Genomic DNA, 10,486 nt, shown 5'->3' on the forward strand with positions numbered 1-10,486 from the left:
AAAATGAGAACGTTCATATATATGATTCCATATTACTGGTATATGAAGACTGGTGTTGGGGATAGGATATGTCGCTCTCGTCGGTATTTGATAGGGTGAACGTCCTATATGATCTACTGTTAGTGTGACAAGATAGTCCCTTGTCATGACAGATTGATTATCAGGAAATGAGTTTTTTGAGGTGTCATCTAGTCACATTGATAAGGTCAGACACATAGTTACTAAGTTTGTAAGTTTATTATTCCATGGCTCTCGCTCAGTCGGGACGTTAGGTGATAGAAGGGTTATAGCACACGGTAATCGTCAATTTTAATAGATTCACTTGAAGTGAGACTTCACTGCCACCTATAGTGTCCTGAGCTATTGCTAGGTGCTTCTCAGGAACCCTTAGATCGTCATCAGGATATGGAGAGATTCTGGTGATAGATCAAGGTGTTAGCTGGTGCCGAAATAAGTTTTTGTGCCATCTGATTGCTAGGGGGTAGTGAATATAGAAAGTCACACACCCTATAATGTCGTATTTGGTATCAATATCATGTGCCCGGAGCGTTTTAGCAGATTGTGGGTCAAAAGTTGACCAGCAGGGTAAGAAAGTCGACTTTCCAGGATAAGAAAATTGACTCTTTGTAGTAGCGAAAGTCGACTCTTACCTTATGGAAAGTTAACTTTTAGTGTCACCCAGCCAGCCTAATTGAATGTCGTGTGACGTGAAATTAGAGAAGGCTAGTGGGTGATGCCCCGTTCCCACTAATAGGTGTCACTCGTGAACAATCAACCGAACTATTCACATGCCCGACCATTCATGAAGGACAGATTGTGTTTCAACGTGAAACGCCCTAAGTAGGAACTGGGCTTTGTCCTTCTCTTCCCTCAACCCCAAGATCCATTAGCAGATTTTGGCTTTAATCATACCACACTTGGCTAATTAATTTCTATTAAGTTTTCCTAATTGCCATTTTTATTTATTTTAATTCTTCTTCTTTCAAAGAATTCCACCAGGCTCCATAAAATTCACCATTTCAATCAATTCATTGATTTTTACCAATTTTGGAGAAAAAACTCATATAATTTAAATTTTTAAAAATTTTGACATTTTCTCCAAAAATATCCAAAATCTCTTTATTTTTGAAAATTTCTCCAGGGCCCATAATCAACTAAGAATTGCCCAAAAAATCCTCAATTTTTTTAATTTTTTTAAAAAAATTGACCGACAGGGCCTTTTGGCACTCCCAGGGGCCTATGCGGGGCCCCGTGGTGGACTGGTTGTGCCACCGCGCACCTGTTGCCCACTGTGGCCGCCTACGGGCCCCAATTGCTATCACCTTCCAACCTTACACTTTTTTTTTTTCTCTTGGACTTTCTAACCTAAAATTTTCAAAAATTACACCCTTCATACATACATAAAAAATATCCACTTTTCCACAAAAGCTTACAAAGAAAATACTCATTTTCTTCTTCCACAAAGTTTACACAACAAAGGAAAAATACTACCTTTTTACACCCACTCATGGTGCTTATTACAACATAAAATCAATACAACATAAAATAGGCTTCCATGAGCCATACAATGGTCTTGAATCTTCAATCCCATGCATCCATATGTTATTTCATCTTTGTTTTGATTTTTCCCATGTCGTTACAACCTATATTTGAGGATAAAAACCTCATGAGCTATTAAGCTCAATAAAAGGGCAATGACAATAAGTATGAACAAAAACATATCATGTGATGCCAAATGCATGCATGTAACATGGTTAGGGCTTCCACATCCTCACAACCACCTAGGTTTGAGGATTTAAACTACCCTACCCCACACAATCTCATGGCCATAGGTCCTTAAACACAAGAGAAACATGCTAATGCACACATTTAAAAGTTTAAGCACATACTTTACCACTTACAAGCCACCATTCCATGGGGTTATCCCTTACCTCATTCTTTAAATCTTCCAATCTTCATCTCAAGAGAGCTCCCATCATCATCTTTTTCTATCTAAGGTGACATTTCAAACAAGCAACTTACTTTGCATACAAAGTATACCAAAATAAAGAGAAGAAAAATAAGACTTACCTTGATCCCTTCATCTTCTTCTTCATCATTTCCTCTTTGAGAGACTTCTTCCTATCTCTCTTTCTTTCTTTTTCTCAACAATGGAAGATTTCTTCATTCTTCATTCATTTTCCTTTCTTTTTGATTTATTCTTCTAGTCTTGATATTACAAATACAAGACTTCATCTCAACCCTCCATTCTTTTCTCTTTTGGAGAGTAAATCCTAGCCATACAAATAAAGCACAATCCATGTGCTCTTGAGAAATCTCAATCTCAACCATTGATTTTGAGGAGATCTAATCTCCATCATTGGATAGAAACACATCTTGGCTACAACCATATGTGACAATCCATGCCAACCACAAGCTTCCATCCACCACCATTGGATCATTCTTCCAATTTTAAGACCCAATCTCATAGCTTGAATTCTTTCCAATTTGCAATTATTTAAATTGGACTAATTTTACCCATCACTTTTGAGAGACATAAATCCCTCCTTTTTCATTTATATAAATCACCATATTTTCAAGCATTAATGGTGACCATTTTACTTTCTTTTCCATTTATCTTTTTCTCCAACATTATGATGGCCTTCATAAATTCTTTGAGAGACATTTATAATTTCCTTTTTAAATTATTTTAATCTCTCATTTCTCCAAAAATATCTACACATATGCACACACACATATATTGATATGTGCCTTCCCACAAATACATATATATATATACACATTGGCAATCCATGCCATGACCCAAGAATAAATAATCACCATTGGATCACAAATCCCACTCAAAGATTAATCCCATCCATTGGATTTAATAATTTCTCAACATTTAATAAATGGAGACAATTTTCACACATCAAGAATGAATTACATAATTAATTTCTTTTCCCCTTAAATAAATCCCATATTTTCAAAGCATTAATGGGAGACCATTTTCCATCTTAACCATCCATTAGGCATCACCACCTTAATTCACCAATTTAGGAAAAAAACAATTATTTCTCACATAATTGAATATTTACTATTTTTCCTATTTTTAATAATTTAATTCATTCATTTGACTTTACTATCCAAATTATCAAAATGCCCCTCCCCTCTCATAAGGCACTATTATTCTTAAGGATCCATTTTGGAAGTTTCTCATTTTCTTTCTCATTTTCTTAACACTAGTAACACTGGGTGTTACAGCTTAGCGAGGGACGAATTCTCTAAGGATTAAATTGAAGCAACAATATTAATTGCTTGCATGCTACTTCTTCTTCTTCTTCTTCTTCTTCTTCTTCTTCCTCTGCTTTCTTTGTAATTTTTTCTACCGTTATAAAATTAATTCGTGTGAGAGTCACACAAGAAAAATTGAGACGTGGGTATAAGTGATACAGGGAACCTTTGTGTCTAGCACGAGAAGAGGTAACTAGAACGGTATCGGATAGTGTGATAGATGTGGACAGATTAAGACCACCACAGCCTAAGGTGGATACGGTCTCAGTACAAAAAACTGATTTTGTACTCCATCCCTACACCAAACTACAAATATGTGTTTATTTATATTCATGGGATGAATATACGTGTTGCTTAAATATCAAATTTGCGTATGGTTTGTGTATTATTAATTCCACTACATGTATTTAATATATGTAAAATTTTAATTTTACCCATACCGCCGTACAAAATTTCCTTTAGCAGGAAAGTCCCCTAGTGTAGTGGTAGAACATGGTCCTCATGTTCATCATACATAATGTTACTTAATTTGAATTAAGGTCAGGTTTCATATTTGCATGAACCTGGAGTCGTAATAACTAATAGCAAGTATGATCGTAGATATGCCCCGAGCCATGTCTTTCCAAGAATTTTATTTCATAGTTATTAAACGAATCTCACTGAATGGATAATTCATTGCAGGTTGTCACTGACGTCACAAAAGTGTTTCCAAAGGATACATAAGCTCCTTTTAGAGGTGTTGATGACATGACTAAGCTTTCATATTTCTAAGAACCTGGAGTTCTTCAAAATTTAGCTACCAAATATGAACTTAATGAGATTTATGTGAGATTTTCACTTTAACTTTGATAATGTTTTGCAAGTAGATAGCAAGGATTAAACTAAAAGATCAGCTCATATTATGATTTCTCTATTAATGAATGATTCGAACTATTAGTTGCTATTTTTTAAGCGTAGGTGTTTTATGCTTTTATTTGTTCGAGTCATTATGTTAGTGGTCAATTACATCTGGCACTAAACCTGGTAATGGGTTTGTGATCTTGTTGTTTAGCATTTTTTGTTGCTACTACTAGCATTATTCAAGGCTTGGTGTATTAGACTTTTTTAATGGATGACCTTTTGTTATTGACCTTGCCTCTCAATATTCTATTGCAATATAGTTTTTTCCTCCATCTTACCAACATTTGTGGTATCAGAGCCACAACTAGGTTTCGATCTTTTTTTCCATAAGGGAAAAGATCAAGTGAGAGACAAAGAATAAAAGGTGAAATAAAAGGTGATTCTAATTTGCAGACCAATGGTAGAAAATGGCACAAATGCTTTATCTCAACCCCTTATTCCAATTTTCAAATGGGTAAATTATCATTTTTGGAGTCTCAAGATGAAAACTCTCTTCAAGTCTCAAGAGATATGGGACTTGGTAGAAAACGGGTTTGAAGATAGGCAACCAATTGAGCCTACTTAACAGCTGCGAGAGAATATGGGAGACAAAAAGGTAATTACTCTGAAGCTATAAACTCTTCGTCTTAATTTTGAAACGTTGGCTATGTAAGAATAAGAATCTGTGTAAGAATTTTTTTCTAGGGTGTCTGGTATTGTCAATCACATGAAGAGTTATGGTGAAAAAATCAGTAATGAGACAGTTGTGTGCAAGGTTTTGAGGAGTTTAACCTCAAAATTCAATAATGTTGTTGCTGCAATTGAAGAGTCAAAGGATATGTCCACTTATTCCTTTGATGAATTGATGAGCTCTCTGCTAGCTCATAAAGATAGGCTTAGCAAATCATCTAAAAAGGTTGAAGAGAAGGCTTTTCAGGTGAAATGGGAGTCTTCTTTCAAAGGAAAGTCATAAAATTAAGGAGGCCGAGGCAAAGGCAGAGGTGGATTTCATAGACGAGGTCGTAGCGGTAGAGGTAGAGGTCAATTTGGTGAAACACGTCAATACAAGATCTTAATCCAATGTAGATATTGCAACAAAATGGGGCATAAAGAAGTAAACTGTTAGGCCAAACAGAGGGAAGAATAGAAGCAAGTAAATTTTACAGAGAAGGTTGAAGAGGAGAGCAAGCTATTCATGGCCATTTACTTATTCAAGATACGCTAAACCGCAATATAGTATGGTTTTTGGAAAATGGATGCTCCAACCACATGTCTGGGACAAAGTCGTTGTTCAAAGAGCTTGACAAGTCACAGAAAGGTGACGTTCGACTCAGAGACAACAAGCAGATGCAAGTAGAAGGGAAAGGTACAATTGCCATCAAAACCTTACAAAGTGATGTCAAACTCCTTTATGATGTGCAATTTTTGCCTCGTTTAGCTCATAACTTATTGAGTGTTAAACAATTGATGATTAGTGGATATAAGGTTGTGTTTGATGGTGATTCATGTGTTGTTAATGATAAAAAATCTGGTCAAATCATTGCAAATGTCCATATGACACAAAACAAAATGTTTCCTTTTGATGTTTCAAATGCAGTGAGCAAAGCCTTAGTTGTTAGGGGAAATAATGAGGCTAAACTATGGCATTTACATTTTGGGCATTTGAATGTGAACAGTTTAAGACTTTTAAGATAGAAAGAAATGGTTGTTGGCTTGCCGGAAATTGGTGAACTTGATTTTTGTGAAGGGTTTGTTTATAGGAAACAAAGTAGAAGATCATTTCCTATTGGAAAATCATGGAGGGCTTCAAATTGTATTAAACTTGTGCATGCTGATTTGTGTCGGCCTATGCAAACTAAGTCACTTGGAGGTAGTCGTTATTTTTTGCTATTTACAGATGATTATAACTGTATGAGTTGGGTTTATTTCTTGAAATTCAAATAAGAAACCTTTGAGAATTTCAAGAAATTCAAGGCATTGGTGGAGACACAAAGTGGCAACAGCATAAAAGCACTTCGAACAGATCGAGGCGGTGAATTCTTATATAATGATTTCACTGATTTTTGTGATGAGCATGGCATACACAGAGAACTTACAACACCTTACACGCCATAGCAAAATGGTGTTGCGGAGCGAAAAAATCATACGGTGGTGGAAATGGCTAGAAGTATGTTGAAGGCAAAGGGGCTTCCAAATCATTTTTGGGGAGAAGTAGTAGCAACAACAGTGTATCTCTTGAATATGTCTCCAATGAGGGTCGTTCTCAATATAACACCATACGAAGCATGGAGGGGCAAGAAGCCTTGGGTAAGCCACTTAAAAATTTTTGGTTGTGTAGCATATGCTTTGGTTAATTCTCGTTCTAAACTTGATGAAAATTTTGAAAAATGCATTTTCGATTGCTATAGTCCTCAATCCAAAGCATATCACTTATATAATCCTATAAGTGGCAAAGTGATAATTAGCAGGAACGTTGTGTTCAATAAGGAGGCATGTTTAAGTTGGAATGTTAACAATTCAGGTTCTTTCAAATTTTGATGTTGAACAACCAAAAATGCCATCACCTGCAACTTCAAATTCTCCATCCCTTGCAAGTTTAACTCCTTCCTCACCTGGTGATAGCAGCAATATAAGTCCAGCAAGTTCATATTCTCCATTATCCGGCTCCTTTAGCAACAGTGAAATGCCACCTAAAAAATTCATATCTTTAACAGAAATTTATAACTCCTGTGACTTTTCTTTTTAGTCACTAATCCAACTTCTTTTGAGGAAGTTGCAGAACAATCAAAGTGGCAGATCGCTATGACAGAGGAGATGCAGGCCATTCAGAAAAAATCAACATGGGAGTTAGTTGATATTCCTGAAGGCAAAAATGTTGTAGGACTCAAGTGTGTGTTTCAAACAAAATATAATGTTGACAGAAGCATCCAAAAGCGGAAAGCTCGACTCGTGGCAAAAGGATACTCACAATTGCCAAGTATAGATTTTGATGATACTTTCTCTCCCGTTGCTCGCTTTGAAATTGTGAGAGTCATGTTGGCTTTGGTTGCCCAAATGCAACTTCCGGTGTATCAATTTGATTTGAAATCCACCTTTTTGAATGGTGACCTGGAAGATGAGGTTTATGTCTCACAACCTGAGGGCTTTGTTATCAATGGCAGCGAAAACAAAGTCTACAGGTTAAGAAAAGCTCTTTACGGGCTAAAGCAAGCTCTGCGTGCGTGGTATAGCAAAATTGATGCTTTCTTTCAAGATAGTGGATTCACAAGAAGTGAAAATGAGCCCATTCTTTACTTGAAGCGACAAAGTAATGGAGATTTTTTGGTGGTCTATCTTTATATGGATGATATGATTTACATGGGTTCCTCAGTCTTTAATTGCTAATTTTAAGTCTAGCATGATGAGAAAGTTTGAGATGACAGATTTGGGGTTACTACAATACTTTTTGGGTCTTGAGGTGAAGCAAAGTAAAGATGGGATTTTCGTGTGTCAAAAGAAATATGCTACAGACTTGTTGAACAGGTTCTATATGAGTAATTGTGAGGTGGCAACCACATCAATGAACATTAATGAGAAGTTGCACCGGGAAGATGAGACTAAGAAGACAAATCCAAGATTGTTTAGAAGTTTAGTTGGCGATTTAAATTATTCGACACACACTAGACCTATCGCTTTCTCTATTAGTGTTGTGTCCAGATTCATGCATAGTCCTACGAAGCAACATTTTGGTGCAACAAAAAAGGATCCTCCGTTATGTTGCTGGAACGGTTGATTTTGGTGTTTGGTATTCCAAAGTGTCAAATTTCAAGCTGTTTGGTTTCACTGATAGCAATTGGGCAGAATCTTTAGATGATTGAAAGAGTACTTCAGGCAACCTTTTTAGCTTTGGTTCTAAAGTAGTGACATGGAGTTCGAAGAAGCAAGAAACAGTAGCTCTAGATCTGTTATCTTGCGAAGCAGAATATACAACAGCAACTTCAGCAGCTTGACAAGCTTTATGACTCAAGAAACTTCTTGCTGATTTTAATTATGAACAAAATAAAGCTACAGAGATACTCTGTGATAACAGGTTCACAATTGCAATGGCAAGGAATCCCTTTTTTCATGGCAGAACAAAGCACATCGACATGCAACATCATTTCATCCGGAAGCTGGTAACTGATGGAAAAATAGTGCTAAAATTCTATGGTACAAATAAGCAAGCAACTGATATCTTTACAAAGTCTCTTCCCCAAGCCAAGCATCAATTTTGCTTGTCTCAATTGGGAGTATGTAATTTTGAATCAATGGGGGGTATTAATGAATGATTCAAACTATTAGTTGTTATTTTTTAGGAGCAAGTGTTTTACGCTTTTATTTGTTAGAGTCATTATGTTAGTGGTCAGTTACATTTGGCACTAAACCTGGTCATGGGTTTGTGATCCTGTTTTTTAGCATTTTCTGTTGCTACTACTAGCATTATTTAAGGCTTGGTATACTGGACATTTTTGATAGATGAACTTTTGTTATTGACCTTGCCTCTCAATATTCTATTGCAATATAGTTCTTTCCTCCATCTTACCAACATTTTCTCCTATCTTTCTCACAAACATATACTGGCAATATTTTGATTGCAATAAACCCATTTCAAAGATTACCTCACTTATATGATTCTCACATGAGCAATATAAAGGAGCAGCTTTTGGGGAACTTAGTTCGCATGTTTTTGTAGTTGCAGATGTTGCATACAGGTAACCTTAATCCTTTTTATTACTAGTACTTTGGGTAGTGACTAGAAAGCTAGATTTCAGAGTGGGATTAAGGTTTGATAATTTGTTGACCGAGAGGTATAATGTTCCATTTGTTAAATAGGGTAATGATTATTGAGGCAAAGAGCAACTCTATTTTGGTGAGTGGAGAAAGTGGCACTGGTAAGACACAGACGACAAAGATGCTTGTGAGACATGGTCTTATAGGATTGCCAATGTTCTTATTTAGGTAGGGCAGTTCATATACATCAACAAAATTTCATAGTCCAAAAGCTCCCTCAAATGGAAAAATGCATATGCTTATGGGACTGCCAAAGCCAAAGGGTCTTTGCTTGCCCTTTTTCTAAAGAAAATCATATGAACTTGAATAAAGGACATGCAATTCCATCCAAAAGAGCAAAGTCATATTCCACCATCGATACCAATTATTGTCCAAAACTATTAACTCAATCTGAGATGCATACAATCTAAAAGGGAGGCCGTCCCACATATCTCATCATCAATATGGTTACATGGTCGAAAACCTCATCAAAAACTGAAACACATACAACAAAACAATATGAAAAATTTAATCCAAAAAGTAAAACCGATTATTGAAACCCTAGAATTCAACTTCAACCTTCAAAGAAACCATAACGAAAAGGACCAAATAGTCAAACAATATCAACTAATTGAGATTGCACAACTGATTGAGATGTTGCGTCGTTAGAGCTTCACCCAACAATGAACCAAAATATAGAAAACTTGGAATAGCGATAGAGAAACTTACACAAAACCGAGAGCGAGGATGACACAAGCAACAACGCACGATATGCAAGGCTTCGATTGCCAATAGTATGAAAGAAGGGTTCGGACAAACACAAAAGGGAATAGAGTGAAGAGAAGGAAAATCAAAAGAAGAGGTGAATTTGGATTGACGGGAAGAAGAGACAATTTTGGATTTGGATTTGGTAGGGATTTAGAATTGATAGGAAGATGCGAAGATTGGGATGCTGGCACGCGAGAAGGAGGCTTATGAAAAATTGATATGTTTTGTCCAAAAATTTTATTTTCAAAAAAAAAAAGATTAAGTGTAAAAAGAGAAATTAATAAAAAAAAATGTTGCCTAATTAAGATTATGGGTATATATTTGGAGGAAAATATTTGTCTTTATTTTTTAGGTTCAATAATGATGAAGTTTTTAATTAATAGTGATAAATTTAGAAATTCATCAATAAAAAACTAATTTTACATCACATTTAACGAGAGTATAAATAATTTCTTGCTATAATCATAAAAATTATGTTTTTAAGATGGGATATTGGTCCTCTCGTTGAAGATCCTTTTTTTTATAGTGTATGGTTTGTTTTCGATTCTAAATTTATATAAATGGGTGTCTAGTAGTGTTATTTTTTTTTTTTTTTTTGAATTCTTGTATGTTTATTTCAATTTTTTATTTTTAGTTAAATTAAATTTAATATAATTGCACATTAAAAAATTTAATATAATTTAATTAAAGTCAAAACTATATTGTTTTGATTATAAACAGATGGCATCAACTCTTAAAATTGATAGAGGAGGTGGACGCATAAAGAACTAAAGTCACA

The 10,486-nt window shown here is 35.4% G+C and overlaps 1 long non-coding RNA gene across 2 annotated transcripts; it reads right to left on the reverse strand.

Moving 5' to 3' along the window:
- Positions 1–1,429: 1,429 nt before the first annotated feature.
- LOC127802830 (uncharacterized) lies at positions 1,430–9,896 on the reverse strand. Of its 2 annotated transcripts, XR_008023352.1 has the most exons (4): positions 9,670–9,896; positions 7,121–7,260; positions 6,717–6,842; positions 1,430–1,643 (listed from the first exon to the last, which is right to left on the reverse strand). It is a non-coding gene; the product is annotated as an uncharacterized LOC127802830 (long non-coding RNA). The 2 variants fall into 2 exon arrangements; XR_008023351.1 differs by lacking the exon at positions 1,430–1,643 and having other exon boundaries at positions 1,885–6,842.
- Between the last annotated feature and the right edge of the window lie 590 nt (positions 9,897–10,486).

The sequence above is a fragment of the Diospyros lotus genome, chromosome 5 (genome assembly GCF_014633365.1).
Source record: "Diospyros lotus cultivar Yz01 chromosome 5, ASM1463336v1, whole genome shotgun sequence".
Taxonomy (NCBI): domain Eukaryota; kingdom Viridiplantae; phylum Streptophyta; class Magnoliopsida; order Ericales; family Ebenaceae; genus Diospyros; species Diospyros lotus.